The sequence below is a fragment of the Heliangelus exortis genome, chromosome 6 (genome assembly GCF_036169615.1).
Source record: "Heliangelus exortis chromosome 6, bHelExo1.hap1, whole genome shotgun sequence".
NCBI classification, from domain to species: Eukaryota; Metazoa; Chordata; class Aves; order Apodiformes; family Trochilidae; genus Heliangelus; species Heliangelus exortis.
The window spans coordinates 21,113,590-21,132,300 of NC_092427.1; the positions used below are offsets into that span (position 1 = coordinate 21,113,590).

Genomic DNA, 18,711 nt, shown 5'->3' on the forward strand with positions numbered 1-18,711 from the left:
AATCTTCATGGTTTTATCCTTGTGAGAAAGGGGTGGGTGGGATCTGGGCTTTTCTGAGAAGCTTACACAGAAGCAGGAACACACAGCTGCATGAACAAATGGTGGTGTCCTGGAGCCTGCAAACTGCTGATGGGTTAAAACAGTGGTGGGTAACCAGGCAGGATTGTATCCTTCCTACCTGTCCACAACCTGGTGCACTGAAGCCTTGTGCTGGCACACAGGAGGAGGTTTCTGTTTCAATTTAATCTCCTGTTTCTCCTTGGGGCATGTTGAGGGCTATCAGCATTCTGCTGTGAGTGGTGATAGTAGCTTCGTTGATGATTATCTGTACAGTGTAATCTCTGGCACTTCAGAGTGAAACCCTGTTTTCAGGTTAAACATAGATTTGTCATTTATATGGGTTTAGGGAAGAGTTACCAATGTGTTGAAATCTTCAGCTTCTTGCTAGCAAGCTCTCTATCTACTAGGGGAGCCCCTCTGTCCTTCCTCCAGGCAGGAAACTCCTGTCCTGAAGGGCAGTGTGACATTTGTCTCAACCCCTTCTCTGCAGCCTCACCCCTCCTCTGGAGTGACAATTTTTCCAGCTGCATAACTGAGAAGCTGCATCTGTCTCCAAAGTGATCCCCAGCCCTTGGAGAGACTGGAAAGTTACTGGGGAAGTTACTGTCATTTCCCTCTTTTGGGGTGTTGCCATTCATTGTCTCTGGGGGGCAAGGAGAGAGGTGTAAATGGGGCAGAGCAGTTTTGAGTGGCTAAAATGCAATGAACTTTTTGCAGGCTAATGGATGGATGCTTTGCACTGATGAATGGTAGCTTAATTTGTATTAATTGCACACAGCTAAGGGAGTCTGTATTATGCCGTGTTCTCCAAATAGCACTTTGGAGATTATCTCCATATTTATGCCCCATGTCCAAATATCAGAACAATTATCAGTTTTAGCTTTTGGCTTTTGTTTTGTCTATATTGTCTGCAATTCCCAGCTGGCTTTGCAGGGCCAGGCCAATGCCTCAGCTGCTATCTCCTTATTTATAGCTGATTTCTCTAGCTCAATTTACCTATCCCCACATATGGGGCATGGTTAATTTGACCACCATGAGTGCTGATGGAAAATCCCCATTCTTTCACCATCAAAAGTGGGTTTCCCCTACAGAATGCCCTCTTCATCAGCCGTGAAGTGTGGGTGGATAATGCCAAAGCCTTTGGGAGCCCATTGAAGGGGGAATTCTTTCCTTGGCAGCAGTAGGGATGGGAGGGAGCTGCATGACTCACTGGATGAATTCTAGAAGCTGAAGTTAATGCCCGATCTTCCCTAATGCTTGGAAATATATTGTTCTCATGGAGTGTTTTGCCTGCAAAGGGCTGAATATACCATATAAACTTGAATGTACTTGGTACCACAAATCAGCACCAGCTCAACAAAGTACCAGAGTGAGCTTGTACAGGTGTTATTTTTGGTGCAGAATAAGGCAGCCATGCAATTCAAGCTGATTTGCAAGGATAAACTAAAGTGGGATTAGAGCACTGACTTAGCTTAGCACTCCAGATGAATTCAGCACTAACCTGTGTTAATGATTTAGTACAACCATTGAAAATTTGTAAGTCAAAGTTGGATATTCTGATTGATTTCATCTTCAGGCATGAAGTGTCTTCTGTGCAGTTTCTTCATCCGTGGCAGGATGTAACTACAGTGGCTGGTAGACTGGCAAGTTAAATGCATAAAAATTGATAATCTAGTGCATGTTTTCCCTAAGAATCACCCCATTTGAGATATGGCAGATCTGGTTCCGGTTTTTTCATCTCTGTGCTGCAATTGGTATGCTCACAGAATGTTTCAGTTTGAACCCATTGTCCTGCTGGAAATCTGTTGTCTAATGCAGTCTCATTAACCATCTTTTAAGCATTTCCTGATCTCATCTTGTTCCACCAAGGGTACATCTTCCTTCCTCTCCAGCCTTTCCCACTGATGTCAGGAGCATGGGACCTTATTAGACAAGCTGGAAGGATGAATCCTACTATGGGTCCTGAATGGTTGGTTTTGTTTCTGGCAGGCATGGATACCTCCAGAAACCCGGATGCTTGTTTTACCCCCATGGGAACTAGAAGAACCTCCTTACTTTATAGACTGGCTTATGCTGTGTCCTGTTAGCTTCTTCTCAAGTGCATGGTTGAGATGGGTGCAGGTGGGCTTGGGGGAGTAACACATGATGTCTGCATTCTGACCTTGGCCAGGAAAATATTTCTGGGGAGAGGAAAGAGAGGAGATGCCCCAGCATGAGAGGGAGCCTTGACCACAGGGGCTTTTCAGGGGTGCAGGGTGGAGGATGCACACTGCTGGCAGGATGTCTGTGCAGTCTAGAGAAAGGCAGGGAGCCACATTCAAGTCCTCCAGGGCCAGAAGGTTCCTTCCCCAGGAGAAGCTGGTCTGTGTTCCTCATGGGGTAACTGGTTGATATGGTTTCAGCACCCCAGATGGTTGCATGCTGTGTTGTGTGCTGTGCTGGCCAGTCACGAGGAGGGTGGTGGTTCTAGATTTCAAAGGAGGCTCATGCATTTGAGTAGTCAAAATAAATAGTTCTAGTTGCTTTAAAGCAATTATATGTCAGTGAACAGTCTTCAAAGAAACTGGTATTGTAGACATGCCATTAGGGAGGCAGATGAAAGGCTCCAGGGCTCAGAGTTATGATCAGACCAGTCCTTCAATTGCTGGTCCCTGTCCCCCTCCTGTGTAACCCCTTCCACAGGGAAACCCAGCTTTCCTATGAAATTAGCCATGAGGTGTCAGAAACTGGTATCTGTGCCTTTTAGGGGATGTCAAGTGGCCAGGATACAGCTTACTGATACAAGGGCACTTGGGTACCATTACATCCTGCCTGAACTGGACAACTGGGGCTGCTGAGTAGCTTCCCTCCTACAGCTTTTTAACAGCAGCTGGTACTAATGTGTGCCCACCCTGGTAAGAGCAATGGAGTCCTAAAGGCTAAGGCCAGGTAGTGTTGGGCTCTCTGAAAGCACCCATGGGAGCCTGTGTGATGTGCTGACCTGTGGATCCCATAGCTGGAACAGCTGGGCCTGCAGGGAAGCAAAGTGCTGCCGAAGTGCAGAGCTGCCTCTCAGTTTGCATGAGCAGTCATGATGCTCCAGTTTTCTGCCCTCAACCAAAATTTGGGGCTGACTTTAAAAAGGGACAGTCTTGCCTCCTGGGTGTGTGTACTGGGATGCCAAGTGGGGAGGCTGTGTCATGGGGCTTGAAACAACCTGGAATAATGGATGGGTGGCCCTGCCCATGGGGGGGTGGTTGGAACTGGAGGATCTCTAAAGGTCCTTTCCAACCCAAACCAACCTGTGTTTATATCATTCCATAGAGAGGCTTGTGATGTACAAGGTTGTGCCTGATGGCTCCTGGGAGGTGGATTTCACTATCCATACCTTAGAGCAGATGCATGTAGCATCAGGCAGATGACTGGGTTTGTAAAAAAAAAAAAAAAAAAAGCTGTTTAAAGCTTTGACGTGCCTGGCCTGGCCTTGCACTGACTTTTGTGCATCTGTTTTACTGCAGGGCCCAGATTTGATTCACTGTGGACATTCAGAATTCAGTTTGTTTAGATGTTGGCTCTAGCTGTGCTGACAAATCTGGCTGTATTTGGCCTGTCTGGGCTGACAAGATCTGTTAGAGTCAGGGTCACTGCTATTGCAGAGCCTCCAGCCTGTGTTTTGGGGCTGCTCTGGTGGCTCAGGTGGCACACACAGCTCTCCAGAGAATGGGGTCAGAGCCAGGAGCATCCGAGACAGTACACCAGCATCAATTATTTGCTGTGTACATGTGTTTTGTGTGGGCAACATCCTGTCTGGACAAAATGAGTTTACTGCTTTTAATTCTGTATGAGACTCAGCTAACAGAGCTGGTGGCCCATGTCACACAAAGCAGCTGTGCCACTTCTGCCAAAATAATGCCTAAGGAGCTGGGAAACAACAAGGTCTCTTCATCTCTGGACATTCTTTCTCTCAGGCCTTCTCCTCTAAGCTAATTTGAGAGTCTTCCTCCTGAGGCCATGGCTCCCTGTCAGGACACAATGATGAAATTACCTGAAGGTCCCCCATCTGCTCTGAGCCACAGAAAGGTGTTGCCAAGCCAGGAGCTGAGCTAGAGAGTTTTATTTCAGGGTTCCTAAGCACAAGGTTATTTTCTTTCCCTGAGAACTCTTAAACCAGCACAAAAAGCAAAGACACGCTCCCTAAAAGGGAGATGCAAACAGAAGCCTATGAGATTAATATTTATTCTTTTAATCTATTTCTTATTTCTTTTCTAAATTTTGAATTATTGGCTGGAGTAAAATCTAAGTGGGAAAGATGACTGGAGAGCCCTGTGGGGGTGTTCCCATGTGTGGCACAGCTTGTTTAGCACTTCTCCAGGTGCTGAGAGAGCTTACAGAGCAGTTGCTGGAATGTTTTTAGCTGCTAGAATGCCATGTTCCATGAGACCCTATGGGGCTTGCATTGCCTGTTGGAATAAGAATATAAAGCCATGTCCTGATTTAGTTGGCTGCCTTGGCAGTGCTGGACTTGATGATCTGAAAGGTCTTTTCCAACCAAAATGATTTTGTGACTCTATTGCCTATACTTTGTGATCACAGATTAAAAATTAGTCATTTGTGGTAGTTGGAAAGGAAACATGGCTCAAAACCTTCCCGTTAACTCTCAGCCTGACAGAGATGAGGTGCTTGGGCATGCAGTGAAGTGGAATCTTGATTGGTAGCAACACCCACTCCAGGACAGAGCAGCAGGGTCATGATGAAGCTGATGGCAGCTTCACAGCAGCTGGTCAAGGTAAGAGGAGATGCTCCAGTCATGCATCCAGGGTAATGTGTTCTGGAAAGGAGCTTCTGGGGACATTGAAGTCCTGTTCTCTGAGAGGCAAGGTGCTGGTGATAGTGTCTGTACTGCAGTTGGGTGAGTTAGAGAGATACCTAACTATGGTTATATTCAGTATGATGGGTCACTTGCACCTTACAAGGCATGAAGGGAGTCTGTGCTCACCATTAGTTGAACGTAGTGATCTACCAGCTCTGAACTGTCTGCTTTTCCCCTGGAAAGACTCCAAATATACTGTTCCTTGTCTTACACTTCAATGGGTCAGGAAGTTTTCCTATAGAGCAGTTTTTCTGTGACCATAGTGAGATGGTGGAGGTGGGGGAGAATATTATGCTGGTTTGGGATAGGACAGAACCGATTTTCTTTTTAGTAATTTCACTTTTCAGTTAAGTCTCTTCCATTACCAGCAGGTGGTTGAAAATATTGCTGCCTGTAGCAGGTGATGAAAGCAAAACTAGCCAGGAGGCAGATGGAAGATAAGAGACAGCAGGGAGACCTTCAGCCTCTTGGCAGATATGCCCAGGTGATAGGTTTGCAGGAGCAGTTACAAGTCACAGGATGTTCTAACAAAGTTTCCTGGTAGTCCTTTCCTTTGGGCTCAATCTCTGTAGGTTAAGCAAGACTCCAGGGAGCAGGGATTTCTATCAAAGAGCTGTTTAGCACTTGGGCAGCAGCTTTCTTTGAACATCCCTTTGCTAGACCCTGAACAAAAAAGGTGATTTCACTCCAAGGGCACTGTGTTTTTGTGTTTTTGCAGTTTTTGAGAGACAAACACAGAATCATAGAATAATTTGTGGTGGAAGGCACCTCTGAAGGTCATCTAGTCCAACCCCCCTACAGTAAGCAGGGACATTCTCAACTAGATCAGGTTGCTCAGAGCCTTGTCAAGTTTCACCTTGTATATCTCCAGGGATGAGGCCTCAACCACCTCCCTGGGCAACCTGTTCCATTTTTCCACTACCCTTATGGTAAAGAACTTTTTCCTAACATCCAGTCTAAATCTACTCTAATTTAAAGCATTGCCCCTTGTCCCATCACTACAGGCCCTCGCAAACAGTCCATCTCCAGCCTTCCTGTATCCCTTCAGACACTGGAAGGTTGCTATTAGGAATCCCTGGAGCCTTCTTTTCTCCAGGCTGAACAACCCCAGCTCCCTCAACCTGTCCTTGTAGGAGAGATGTTCCAGCCCTCTGATCATTTTTCTGTCCCTCCTCCATCAGGTCCATGTCCTTCTTGTGCTGGGGCTCCAGAGCTGGATGCAACACTCCAGGTGAGGTCTTACCAGAGCAGAGCAAAGAGCCAGAATCACAGCTCTCAGCCTGCTGGCCACTCTTCTTTTGATGCAGCCCAGGATGTGATTTGCCTTCTGGGCTGCAAACATGCCCTGTTGGCTCATGTCCAGCTTTTCAGCCAGCAGCACCCCCAAGTCTCTTTCTTCAGGGCAGCTTTCTAAGACCTCATCCCCCAGCCTGTACTGATAATGCAGATTGTTCCAACCCAGGCTCAGGACCCTGCCCTTGGTCTTTCTGAACTTCCTGAGTTTCACCTCTCCAGTTTGTCCAGGTCCTCCTGAGTGACATCCCATCCCTCTGGCTTATTGACAGCACCTCTCAGCTTGGTGTCATCTGAAAACCTGCTGCTGATGCAGTTGATCCTGCTGTCTGTATCACTGATAAAAACATTAAACTGTACAGGTACCGATATGGACTCCTGAGGGACATCACTTGTCACTGCTCTACGTCTGGACTTTCAGCCATCAACTACTGCCCTCTGGATGTGACCAAGCAGCCAATTCCTTATCCACTGAGCAGTCCTCCCATCAAATCCGTATCCCCTCAACTTGGCAAGTAGGATATTATGGGGGACTGTGTCAAAAGCCTTGAAGAAGTCCAGATAGATCACATCCATAGGTTGTCCCTTGTCCATTAATGTAGTTACTCTATCATAGAAAGCTGTAATGCACACATGGGACATGAACTGAGATTTATACAGCACAGTTTGGCTTTCTTGTGTATGAACTCATCTCTGAGGGGCTGTTTATAACTTCTCAATGTTTTCTTTCACACTCCACATTCCCCTGCTGAGCCTGTAAACCTGGAAATTAGAATCTGAGGGGGGATTAGGCAACTAGAGTCTATTGATGCCATTCCCAGCCCATTCCAAACAGTCCACTGGTCACCACATGCTTTTACTAGGTCTGAGCTTGCAGCACCCTGTGAGGATGGAGTGTCCTATCCATTTTGTGGAAGATCCCTTCTTTAGGCCTGGAGTGAAGTGAATGAGCCCATCTCACAGAATCACCATTGTTGGAAAGCACCTCTAAGATCAGAGTCCAACCATACACAAATGCAACAAGCAAAAAAAAAAAAGCCAATTAAAAAAAAAAAAAAAAAAATAAAATCAGCCACTAGAGCATGCCTTGAAGTGCCACAGCTACACGTTTCTTAAATACCTCTTTGGATGGTGACTCAACCACCTCCCTGGGCAGGCTGTTCCAGTGCCTGACCACACTTTCAGGAAACAAATTCTTCCTGAGATCTTATCCAAACATCCCCTGCTGCAACTTCAGACCACTTCCTCTGGTCCTGTGGTCAGCAGAGGCCAACACCCACCTCCCTCCAGCCTCCTTTCAGGTAGCTGTAGAGGGCAATGAGGAACTAACTTCATCCTCCTCTTCATGCCCAGTTCCCTCAGCCACTCCTCATATGACTTGTTCTCCAGACCCCTCACCAGCTTGGTAGTTCTCCTCTGGACATCTTTCAGGACCTTGGTGTTCTTCTTGTAGAACTGAACACAAAATTCAAGGTGTGGTCTCTCATAAGTGCTGAGTACAGAGGCGTGGTCACTTCCCTACTGCTGGCCACACTAGTCCTGTTTTTTTTATTTATTTACTCATTTTTTTAATCTCTGTGCATCTGAGTTGGCTTGAATGGAGGTGAACCTGGGCAACCTGTTCCTGGACATGATCCTGGACTTCTTTGACTTGTGCTTTGACCTCACTCTCTGCCATGTCCTTGTTCTGGCAGTCTTGCTGTCTTGTTATCTAGCCTGAAATACTGAAGAGCCAACTTCTCCTGAGAGAGACCAGAAATCTGGGTCACCACTTATGGGCTGAAGTGTGGAATTAAGTAGCACTTGTTTGATAAGCTTGTTCCCTGAAATGAGAAAACATCTTGATGTGATATGAAAGGTGCCTTTGAAGCCTCAAGAGATTCTGGCAAGAAGAAAAATAGGGGGAAAAATTCTAATCCTAAATTTAATTGGCATTAATAACTTGCCTTTTGTGTATTGAAATTCTGAGCCAGCATGGTAGCTGTGCTGTGATTATTGCAGTAACAAATGAGAATTCCTGTGTGCTTGATTTGCCATCAGCCATGAACATGTGTGTAAGCTCCTTCTAATTATACAGATCAGTACTTTTCCTTCGGGACTGATCACATTTCAGCACAGGGGCACACAAAATACATTTATGACAACTTGCCCATAAGCTGAGGTGCCTTTCTTGTACAGCAGAAGCACCTTTGGTTGACCTGAATTTCCATACACAATTTCCCCATATCCTTGATCCAAGTGCACCCTCCAAGGACAACCACAGCTCCCAGGGGGTATGGAGTCAGCTTTCTTCCAAAGAAAACCTGGCTGTTGCCTTTCATGGGATGCAAAGCCTACAGCCATGGCTTTTTGAACCCCTCCCACACTCTCCTTGCCCACGGTACAGGTTTGGCCCACAGTCTTCTGACTGTTGACTACCAAAGTCAATATCCTTCAGACTGAGCCCAAGAAGTTTTCCCTTCTTCTTGAAATCTGCCCCATTTTGGTTCCTATGTGAGCATTTAGAAGTTCAAGAAAGCTTTGTGGAGAGGCATGAGTAAGGAGGATAGAAGGTGAGCTTACCAGTCCATAAACTGTCACTGGAGTTAATGTGAACTTGGGCACCTAAACCAAAGGCCAGGTTTTAAAAGCTTGTATTTTGTGCACAATCCATCTGTGTGATCATTCTGTCCACTACCTGACAGCTGAATTGTTTATCCAGTGGAAGAAAAGCTGTCATTTGTATAGCCAGAGATAGCAAATGGGAACTTGACCTATAGACAAGGCAGCCTTCAAGTAGCAGAAGTTTTGTTCCTATGTTATAAGTCAAGAGGAATTATGGAAATGAATGGGTTTTAAGACTGCACAGTGTAGAAGTAAAATGCCTGGGGGACAAAAAAATATTGACAAATTGCAGCAATTTAGTACCTCAAAATAAAGCAACAGGGATTATATTGCAAGTTGCTCTGATTTTCCTGCAAGACCTTTGACATGAATTTCTTCTTGATTCTTTCTGTGCCATTCCCAACTCCTGAAAAGCTTCAGAAATCAATTCATTATGATTTGACATCCTTACTTTTAGAAGAGTGCATTGAGTCAGGATGTCCTGTTTAATATTATGTCTGTTGACAGTGGAAGTGCGATTTTTTTTTTTTCCAGTGGTAATTAGTTTTCCAGGTAGAAAAGCACTCTTCAGATTTTACCATCCAGCAAAAACATGGCTCTCCTAGAAAACCCTCTTGAAAGAGAATTCAGGTAGGAAGTATGAGAACTGCATTCCTTTTTCTTGCAGAACTTATTTCTTTTATCTGGAATTTTTAGTTCCGCTGTGTTTCTGCAAGTATCAGTGAGAAGTGTTGGGTCCTGTATTTTAGTCTCAACAACCCTAGGCAACACTACAGGCTTGGAAAGCTGCCTGGCAAAGAAAGACCTGAGCCTGTGGATACCCCCTCTCTGGTAATGTTCAAGGCCAGGTTGGATGGGGTTTGGAGGAACCTGGTCTGGTGGGAGGTGTCCCTGCCTGTGGGATGGGGGCTGGGACTGGGTGATCTTTAAGGTCCCTTCCAACTTCAACCATTCTGTGATTCTGTGTTGTCTGTCGTGAAGCACCAGGGAACCCAATTGCCTTTATGCTCCAGCAGCTTCAAACAAAAAAGAGCTTTGTGTTTGCATCTTGTGGCTTAATTTTAATGAAGGCAAGTTTCTGCTCATGCTGCAGTCAAGAGACTAGCAAAGAGAGAGCACAATTAAAACAAATGGGCCAGGTCCTCCCTCCCAGCTTGCATTTAAGTGCAATAAATGAACAGAGGCTGTTAAATGCTTAATACATCAGAGAGCATCTTACCAGCTTGACTCCTTCCCTCCTGCAGGTCCAGGGAGTCAGCTGAGGGGAGAGGAAAGTTTCACAGCAGTGCTCCCATTGCAGTGAAATGACACCAGCAGCATCACTGCTGTGCTGCAGCGTGGCTCCTGCTGATGAGATGGAGCTCTGCTTCTCCCAGATGGGTCTTTTTCTCCCTGCTGCAAATCCATGATGCTGGTTGAGATTAATGACAGGGTCTGATCAGGGGCACTTTTGTCCTCACTTGGAAGATGCATGGTCTGATAAGCTTGGTCCTGTGGAGAGCGGCTCTGTTAAACTTTTTTTCTTCCCCAGCACCAGCAAGTGTTTCTAGGAGACTGAAACAAAACCTGAACCAGCTCCAGCATTTTGTGACTTCCAAGTCACTTGAGGCACACTGAGGCAATGAAACTCTCTGATGAAGAGAAACAGGGTCATATATTTCACTAAAAGACATGCTAACTTTCACGAGGCTCTTTGGCTGTCTTATAACCAAATCAGCTTGGCTGGTTTCTAAAACCAGGCAGAATGGCAATGCAGGCTGCCTGGGGGAAGTTTCAAGGTACTCCAGCCTTTCTGTGTACACCTTTTTTCAAAACACCTGAAACCAACCTGGAGCAGAGCATTCTTTGGCCTTTTCCTAGTGGGTTTGGATCTTTATTGGTGCTTTTGTAGCATTAGCTGGTTTACTACTAAGTCTTCACTGGTGTAAGCTTCTCAAATAAGATGAAATCTTTTATTATTAAGGAAGGGCAGCTGGGCTGAGGAAAGGTCTGGAGCACAAATCTTACGAGGAGCAGCTGAGAGATCTGGAGGTGTTTAGTTTGAAGAAAAGGAGGCTGAGGGGAGAACCTGAAGGAAGGTTGGAGTGAGGGGGAGTCAGTCTCCTAAGAAACAAGCAATAGAACAAGAGAAATTGGCCTCAAGTTGTGCCAGGAGAGGTGTAGATTGGGTTCTAGAACCTTCTTCCCTGAAAAGGTTATCAGACCCTAGTGTAAGCTGCCAAGAGCAGTAGTGGAGTCACCATCCCTGAAGGTGTTTAGAAGCCATGCAGATGTAATCCTTAGTGCCATGGTTTAGTGGTGCCCTTGGCAGTGCTGGGTTAGTAATTGGACTTGATGATCTGAAAGGTCTTTTTCAACCAAAATGATTCCATGATTCCATGAAATGTAAGAGCATCTGATGTTACAGCAGATCATTTAAATTCTTACACCAGGTAGAGCCACAAAGAAGTGCTGGTGACTGTTGCATCCCATCTTTGTGAGCTCTGTCTTGAATGAGGGGTGATGGCATTGGGCCAACCCAGAGGGAAAAGTCAAGAATAGAGAAGGGGGATGCTCACTGAGTAATGTAAAAAAGTGGTTGTGAGCCTTACCTAAAAAAGGGAATATGTCTAAGGACTCCAGCGGGATCAGCAATGGGCAAGTAATGTTGGAAAAAGTTCTGCAGGTGAACTACTTTGGGTCTGGAAGCATGGCCTGGCTGAAAGCTTTCTGTCAGCTCTTGCAAGAACTGGGTGTTTTGACAAACTTAAACTACTATTGAGAACAGCTGAGGAGGGTGTTCCAAAGCACTTGTTTCTCACCAGAGAGGGGAGAAAATCAGCACCACGGAGGGGCTGATGAATGACAAGTGCAACTTTCAGATCTGCTTCAAATGAGAACAGGTGCTTTGAAAAAGTGTTATTGTGAAGAAAGGGTAAAATATTTATGGCATGTCTCCTTAAGCTTTATTTCTGACCACCTCATCTTCAAGCAGGAGAAATTAAAGGATAGCAAAACACTTAACTAGCCTTGCCATCCTGCTAAAAGATGAGGGACACCTTGTAATGGAAACTGAAGCCCTGTGGTCCTATATTTTGACTTGGCATCAGTTAGTGCTTGCTTTATTTTTCTGCCAATGGCTGAATTAAACCCTTTTATTTCTCCTGTTCTGTTCAATGCAGCCTATTCAGTAGTTGTGTAGCTGCTCTGCTTCTCTCAGATGTATGGACACAGCCAGCAGTGGTGTACAATCCTTCCCCAACACCAAGAACCCTATTCCAGGCCATCCCCATTGGCACCAGGGAATTGTTCTGTGAAAAGGAGTCACATGGCTCCTGCTTGAGAAAAGCTGAAAAAGCATTTGCATCCTGCATCCATGGCTCTCTGTCTTGCTGCAGGTTGCAGACACAGGCTCCTCAGCCTCCATGTTTTCCTGCTTGGGAACCCGAGGGACACAATATGGGGAGAAAAAGAGCACTTTGTGGCCACTCCCTGCTCCTGTACTTCCTAGATTTTCCTGAGAACCAGTCTCATATTATGGGAACTTAGAGGAATGGGACAAAAGTTGAGAAATTCCACTTGTCTCTCCTAATCCTCTGTAAAATAGGGATGCCCTGAGAGCAGCTTCTGCATTGAGCTACATATAGGTGGTGCATGTTCAGCAGCACCTGGGAGTCTGCAGGTAATGGGACTTCTGCTCATGTATAGTTAATTACAGTAGGTGGGAATTTTAGGTGGTCCAAGGAGAACTCAGACCTGTACATTCCTTTTTCTTGAGGCAGCAAGTGAGCTGGTATCCCAACAGGCTGGAACAGTAGATTGGAGGCAACTTCTTAAGGGACACATTAAAGCCAAGAAAACTTTTCTTGTAGAAAAGAATGGACTATGTTTAGTGTGGGCTTTTTTAGGTAAAACCACTTCAAATTTATCCATGCTTTGTTTGTTTTGTTGGGGGTTTTTTTGTTGCTAAAAAAAGATAAAGATTAGCAGCATCTTGCCAGCTTGAAATTATGGACTTATTGCTGGGGACCAGACCACCCTTTTCTATTTATCACTCATAGCAATTTCTTTGGCCTTCAAGAAACAATATGGACAAGCTGAATACTGTAATTACTCTGGAGATTGCCAAGGCACTTTCTCCAGCCCAACAAAAACTGTTATGCTGTAACTAAAGCCAAGCCAAATAATTCTTGGAGGTGTCTGCCATGATTATGCGTGAAGGTCAGCTGTGAATTTTGTGCATCAAAGAGAACTGCATTTATTCATATGCATCTCTATCTTTTTCTTGCCTTTATCCTAGCCTTGTGTTTCCAGAATTGTCAGGCAGCTGCTGTTCACATGTGACAGGAGTAGTCATGCCAAGAACATTTCTGTGCAATTAGAGCTGTAATCTCTTTCTCACCCAAGCGTATCACCCTGCATTTAGCCTTCAAACCAGGCCAGATTTGGGAACATCCCACCTTCTACATGTCATGGAAGAAGCCACCCCCCCTTTCTCTTGCACCTCTGAAGACTTGGTGATCTTATCCAACCAAAATGATTCTGTGATTTATTATCTCAGTCCCCTTGAAGGCAGGGGGTGTGTTTCCTCATGGGGAAGACAAATGCATGGTGCATCCCATGGCTCTGCTAGACCCTGACCTATTCCCATCCCTCTGCTCCATGTTGCCAGCTCTCCTGGAATAGCTGTAAGGGAACAAGTTAACCTGAACCTTACAACAGGCTTTGGAAATCTAGTGCCATTATTGTTTATTTTATTACAGCTTTCCTGCTGAGCTGCAGCATCCCTTCAGGGCTCTGTGTTGGCAGGAGGAGCTGTACAGCCTGTCCCAGGGGCAGTGAGCAGCAGTGGTGATGGAGCACAGGAGTTTTGCAGATCCAGGGACCTCCTTGGGATAAGGAGAAGTAGAGTTGAAATTAGGAGCATCTGGGGTCTGGGTGGGGCTTGGGAGGTGCCTGGGGGGCTAAAGAACAGAAGGGATAAAGGTGAGCTGCTGCCACCTCCACTTCAGTCCCCTTTTAGGGTTGAAAGCATGCATGAAGCACTGGACACCTCGGTTCTCTGACAGGAAAGCCACAGCTGCACACATGATGCCCTGTGGGCTACAAGCAGACAGCACAGAGAGGATGGAGCCCCTGCAACCTCTTCCGAGGTGTAAATATCTGATTTTCTTTCCAGAAGTCCACTGCAGATAAGGTCAGATGGGTTCCAGGTCTTGAGTTTGTAGTCATTCTTGTGCCTGAGCTGTGAGAGCTCTTCGGGTCTCATGGGAGCTCCTGCCCTCTGAATGTCTCTTCTTGCCTCTGCCCAGTGCTGTGAGATGCTCTGCTCTTTCACTTCAATGGCAGGAGAATATTCCACTTTTCTCCTGTGGTTAAACATAAGACCATGAAGTGATAGGAGGAGGAAGAACAGTTTCAAGCTGAAAGAGGGAAGATTTGGATTAGATATTAGGAAGACGCGCTTTGCAATATGAGAGCGGTGAGCCACTGGCCCAAGGTTTCCCAGAGAAGGTGTGGTTGCCCCATCCCTGGAAGTGTTGAAGGCCAAGTTGGATGTGGCTTGGAGCAGCTTGATCTGGTGGGAGGTGTCCCTGCCCATAGCAGGGGGGTTGGAACTGGATGATCATTAAGGTCCCTTCCAAGCCAAACCAGTCTGCCTCTGGCACCCAAATTTACATCTCCTGACATCTGGGAGGTCATTATGGAAGTCTCCTTCTCATGTCCAGGGAGGAGGAGCAGCTGTCACTGCTGAAGTACAGGTCAGAATCTGCTGTCTCTGGAGAAGAGAGGATTGAAAGAGTAGGGCAGTTGCCAGGAATGTCATCTGAGTCCAACTCTTGTTGTCCAAAGCAAAAGAAGGGGCCTTGATCCTCAGCCAAAGCCAACACTCCTCCCTGCCTGCAGGCTTCATGCTCGTGATAACTTCCTGATGCTGGTTGCAGAACGTGCAGGGAACATCTGCTCTGTTTCCTCACATGGGTCCAGGAAAGCACGAGCAGATCTGGGCCTCTGCTCATCTGCACATGGAAGAAATTAGTGGGCTCTGTGTGTGCAATGAGATGCCCGGTGGTTCCTGTCAGGAAGGCTTCAGCTGTGCTCCTGCTGTGCAAGGATGGCTCTGGCTGCTGTGCTGGTGCTCTGCATGCAGCTGCCAAACGTGGATGGGAAAATTACATTTGTCTGGGGCTCCTCACCTTAACTGACACAGAGCAGCAGCTCCTGGCTTTTTTTTTTTTTTTTTTTTTTTTGTGGGGTGATTCCAACAGTCAGGCAGGGAACAAAGTTCTCTTCAGGGAAGCTTGGTGGGGAGTGGAGACCATATCTCATTAAAAGTCAGCTGGAAAACACTGTCCTGGGTGGGATGTGTATTTTGCAGATCAGCTTTGTTGTGTCATTAAGCATCCTTGAAGCTCAAGTGCAGGCAAACACATCTCTTGGACACAGAGGGGAGGGATGATGCTATCAAGTACTCAGGGCTGGGCTCCACATCTCTGCCTGTTCCGAAAGGTGTTACCAGATCTGCCTGGAGAGGCATCATCTCTACTTTCCCAGACACTCATCCCTCATGAGAAAGCTGGGTGTGATGGTGCAGAGGGCAGGAGCCAGCATGAGCCCTGATTTAACAGCTTCCCTGAAAAAGTGATAGGATGAGAGGAAATGGCATTAAGTTGTGCCAAGGGAGGTTTAGATTGGAGATTAGGAAATATTTCTTTACTGAAAGAGTAGTAGTGATGCATTGGAACAGGCTGCCCAGGGAAGTGGTGGAATCGTCATCCCTGGAGGTTCAAAAAACCACTGATGTGGCACTTCAGGACATGGTTTAGTTGGCATGGTGCTGTTAGCTTGATGGTTGGATTTCATGACCTTAGAGGTCTTGTCTGACCTTCATGATTTTATGGAAGCTTCCTGGGAAGGGGTGAGACTTGTACTCCCTCAGACACAAGGGAGGGTGGAGTCCATTTCTGTCCCACCATGTCTACAGAGCAGGACAAAGCTGCAAACTGCAGCCTGGATGCAGAGGCAACAGACCAAGCAGTGCAGGCTTCAAATAGGGCAATTATTTTTATTTTTTATATTGTTCAAACCCGTCTGCCCCACCTCCCTGCCGGGCATATATGGCACAGCAGAGTGGGACATCTGAAAAGGTCTTCGCTGACACTGGCTGGCAGGAGATTATGCTGCCTTTCTAGAGTCCTCGTTAGTTCCAGACCCCTGTCTTTTGTCAGAGTTCACAGAGGCTTCCCAGCTCCAGCATCACAGGTTGAGAGCAAAATAGCTTGTGCTGTGCTTCCCTTTCACAAGTGTGAGGATGGCTGCGTGGTCACAGGACTCTGCTGACGTTATCAGCTCAGCATCCATCACTATGTCTTGGAGAGATTTGCTCTCAGCAACGTATGTGTTTTCCCCAGCAAGAGTTTGATGCCCACCTTTTTATTTTCTAAGAGTCCAGAAGGCTAGAAAGGAGGGGAAACCCCCCAAATCCTAGGAATTCACAGCTTTGCCTTGAGGATAAATCACACCAGTGGAGGCTGATGTGGAATGTGGTTCTTTGGTGCTTCCTACACTCCTGATGTTTGTGCTGGGTGGTAACCTCCATCCAGGTGTGGAGTTTCCACACCCAGGAAAGCAGTAATGCTCCACTTAAGCCCTTGAGCTTGGCTGGAAAGAGTCCTACGGTTGGAAAAAGCCTTCTAAGTTACTAGGTTGGAAGCACATTTGATATCTAGGTGGGACATCTTTTGGACAGGCCAGCATCAGTAAGGTGATGCTGAGAATTGCTGAAGTGTTAGGCTGAGAAACTGTAGGACCATTTTCTTCTTCCTGTCATTCTCCCCATGAGCCCACACCAGAGCAGGCCTTAGATGAAAGTTGCTTCAGCCTCAGCAGGGAAATTGGGTTGCCATTTGGGGAGGGGACTGCAGGCTTGGGACCTGGATCCATCACTGGTTTCCTAAGTGACCTTGGCCTTGGTATTCTCCTGTTGTGGCTCAGCTCACTTTCCTGCCTGTTTTGTGGTTTTTGTTTGTTTGTTTGTTTGGGTTTTTTTCTATGGTGTAGGCTCACTTTGAGATTTCTGGGTAAAAAAGCATATTTTGCCTATTCATATCTTTGTGACTTGAAGTAATGGGTAAGACTTATAAACAGGCAGCACTTTCATGGAGAGCCAGAGTCATGTGCCCTGCAGACCCAGTTAAAGGATCCTCCTGCATTTCTCATGTCCTTGGATTGAACCAGCCAAAGGAGCAGAGGTGACCTCCCCCTTTCAGTGCCCCTGATCCAGGAGAAAAATGCCATAATAAAGACTGGGGGACCGACAGCCCTTTCTCTGTATTAAAAACCTGTCTTTTAACAGTGCTTGACACTTCATCTTCCAGCTATGGAAACTACATTAAAAGGTAAAGTCACTAAAGAATGACATTTATAGTATGAGAGAGAAGGAAAATGACTCATTTGCTAAAGCCTAAGGGCAAATCCAGTAGCATCTGCATCTCAGCCAGCTGTTAGTTGACTTTAAAATAACCTTAAACTCTCATTCCCTTTTTCACTACAGTGCTTCTGCTATGCCAATTGACTCAATTCTTGGGAAACTGTGAGCAAATGTAGCCCTCCTGGTGTGTGCATCCCAAACAGTTGTTTGGTGAAAGTGGATTTTAGCTGCTCTTGATGGGGTGGTATGGGCTCTTCTTTATTGCCAGTGCCTTGAAGGAGGCTGAAATAATGGGTGAAAACACTGATGCTCAGACCTGCCTCTGCTGTTCCAGGGAGCAAGAGGTGTTGTTTGTGGTTCTCACTTCAGGTTTCAGGGTGAGGTCTTTTTCTGCTTTGTTATTAAAGCTCTGCTACAAACTTTGAGGTTTCCTTAGGAGAGTGGGCTTGAGTTGGCATTTCTCTCTGCCCACTGCCTTGTTTGTGAGTTCTGCTGATGCTCCAGTCACAAGCTGGTTTTGGGTGAAGAGCTGGAACAACTTGCACAGCTTTGAGGTGTTGCCAGTATCTCAGTGGGCACTGAGTTGGGACCTTCCAGGTTGTTCTTGGGACTGGATGGAGTAGCTTTTTCATGGATTCAAGAAACAACATTTAGATCAATGAAAGGGGAGGGCTGGGGACAAATTCTCTCAGGATGACTTGAGCCTCTACAGTCATGAAGATCCTGCTTCATTTTTCCATCAAAGTTTATTTGCTTGATGGCTGGGAACGTGGCAGCAGCTCTTCTTCCTAAGTGAAAAAGTAAGTTCATGACACTGGAAGGCCTTGGCTGCATCTGAGGTTGGTGGTAGATTCAGTTCAGTGGAAAAAAAGAGAGCTGTATCAAAGGGCTGAAAATTTATTGTAAAAAGCAATTGATTTCCAATGCAGAGAATTTGGGATCCAGATGATCCCTTGTGGTCCAAGACTGCATTTTTAGCTGTCAAGGCAGCCACATGGCAATGAAATATTTCCAGCTCAGAGATGGCTGCTGATGAAAACCAGTCTGGATTCCTCCAAGGCTGTAATGACTTGTACCAGCTTAGGTCCTGCCTTATGGATTGTGTGCTGCTTGTGCAGATACAGGAAAAAAATAGATAAAGTTTTTGGGTTTTTTTGTTTGTTTGTCTGTTTGTTTGTTTTTTGGTGTTTTGTTTTTTTTTCGCAGCTGGTCTGTAAAACTTTTCATGCAGAAACCCCTCTGCCAGGGTTTTCTTTAGCTGGTAAGAGAGAGGAGGTGATCTGACATGGTCTGTTCCCCACCTAAACTCTAGGGTGTTCCTGACTGTGCCCCCCAGGCTGTCCAGCTCCATGTCTGCTCCCATTGTGCCTTGCTCCATCAGCTTCCTCTGAGATGCAGGATGGAGAAGTCTGAAGGTTGAATGTAAATTGAATCACAGAATCCCAGACTGGTTTGGATTGGAAGGGATCTTAAAAATCATACAGTTCCAACTCCC

At 46.1% G+C, this 18,711-nt stretch overlaps 1 long non-coding RNA gene across 5 annotated transcripts in view; it reads left to right on the forward strand.

Moving 5' to 3' along the window:
- LOC139797584 (uncharacterized) overlaps positions 1 to 18,711 on the forward strand; it is a 132,564-nt gene that overhangs the window by 54,722 nt on the left and 59,131 nt on the right. The window lies entirely within an intron of this gene.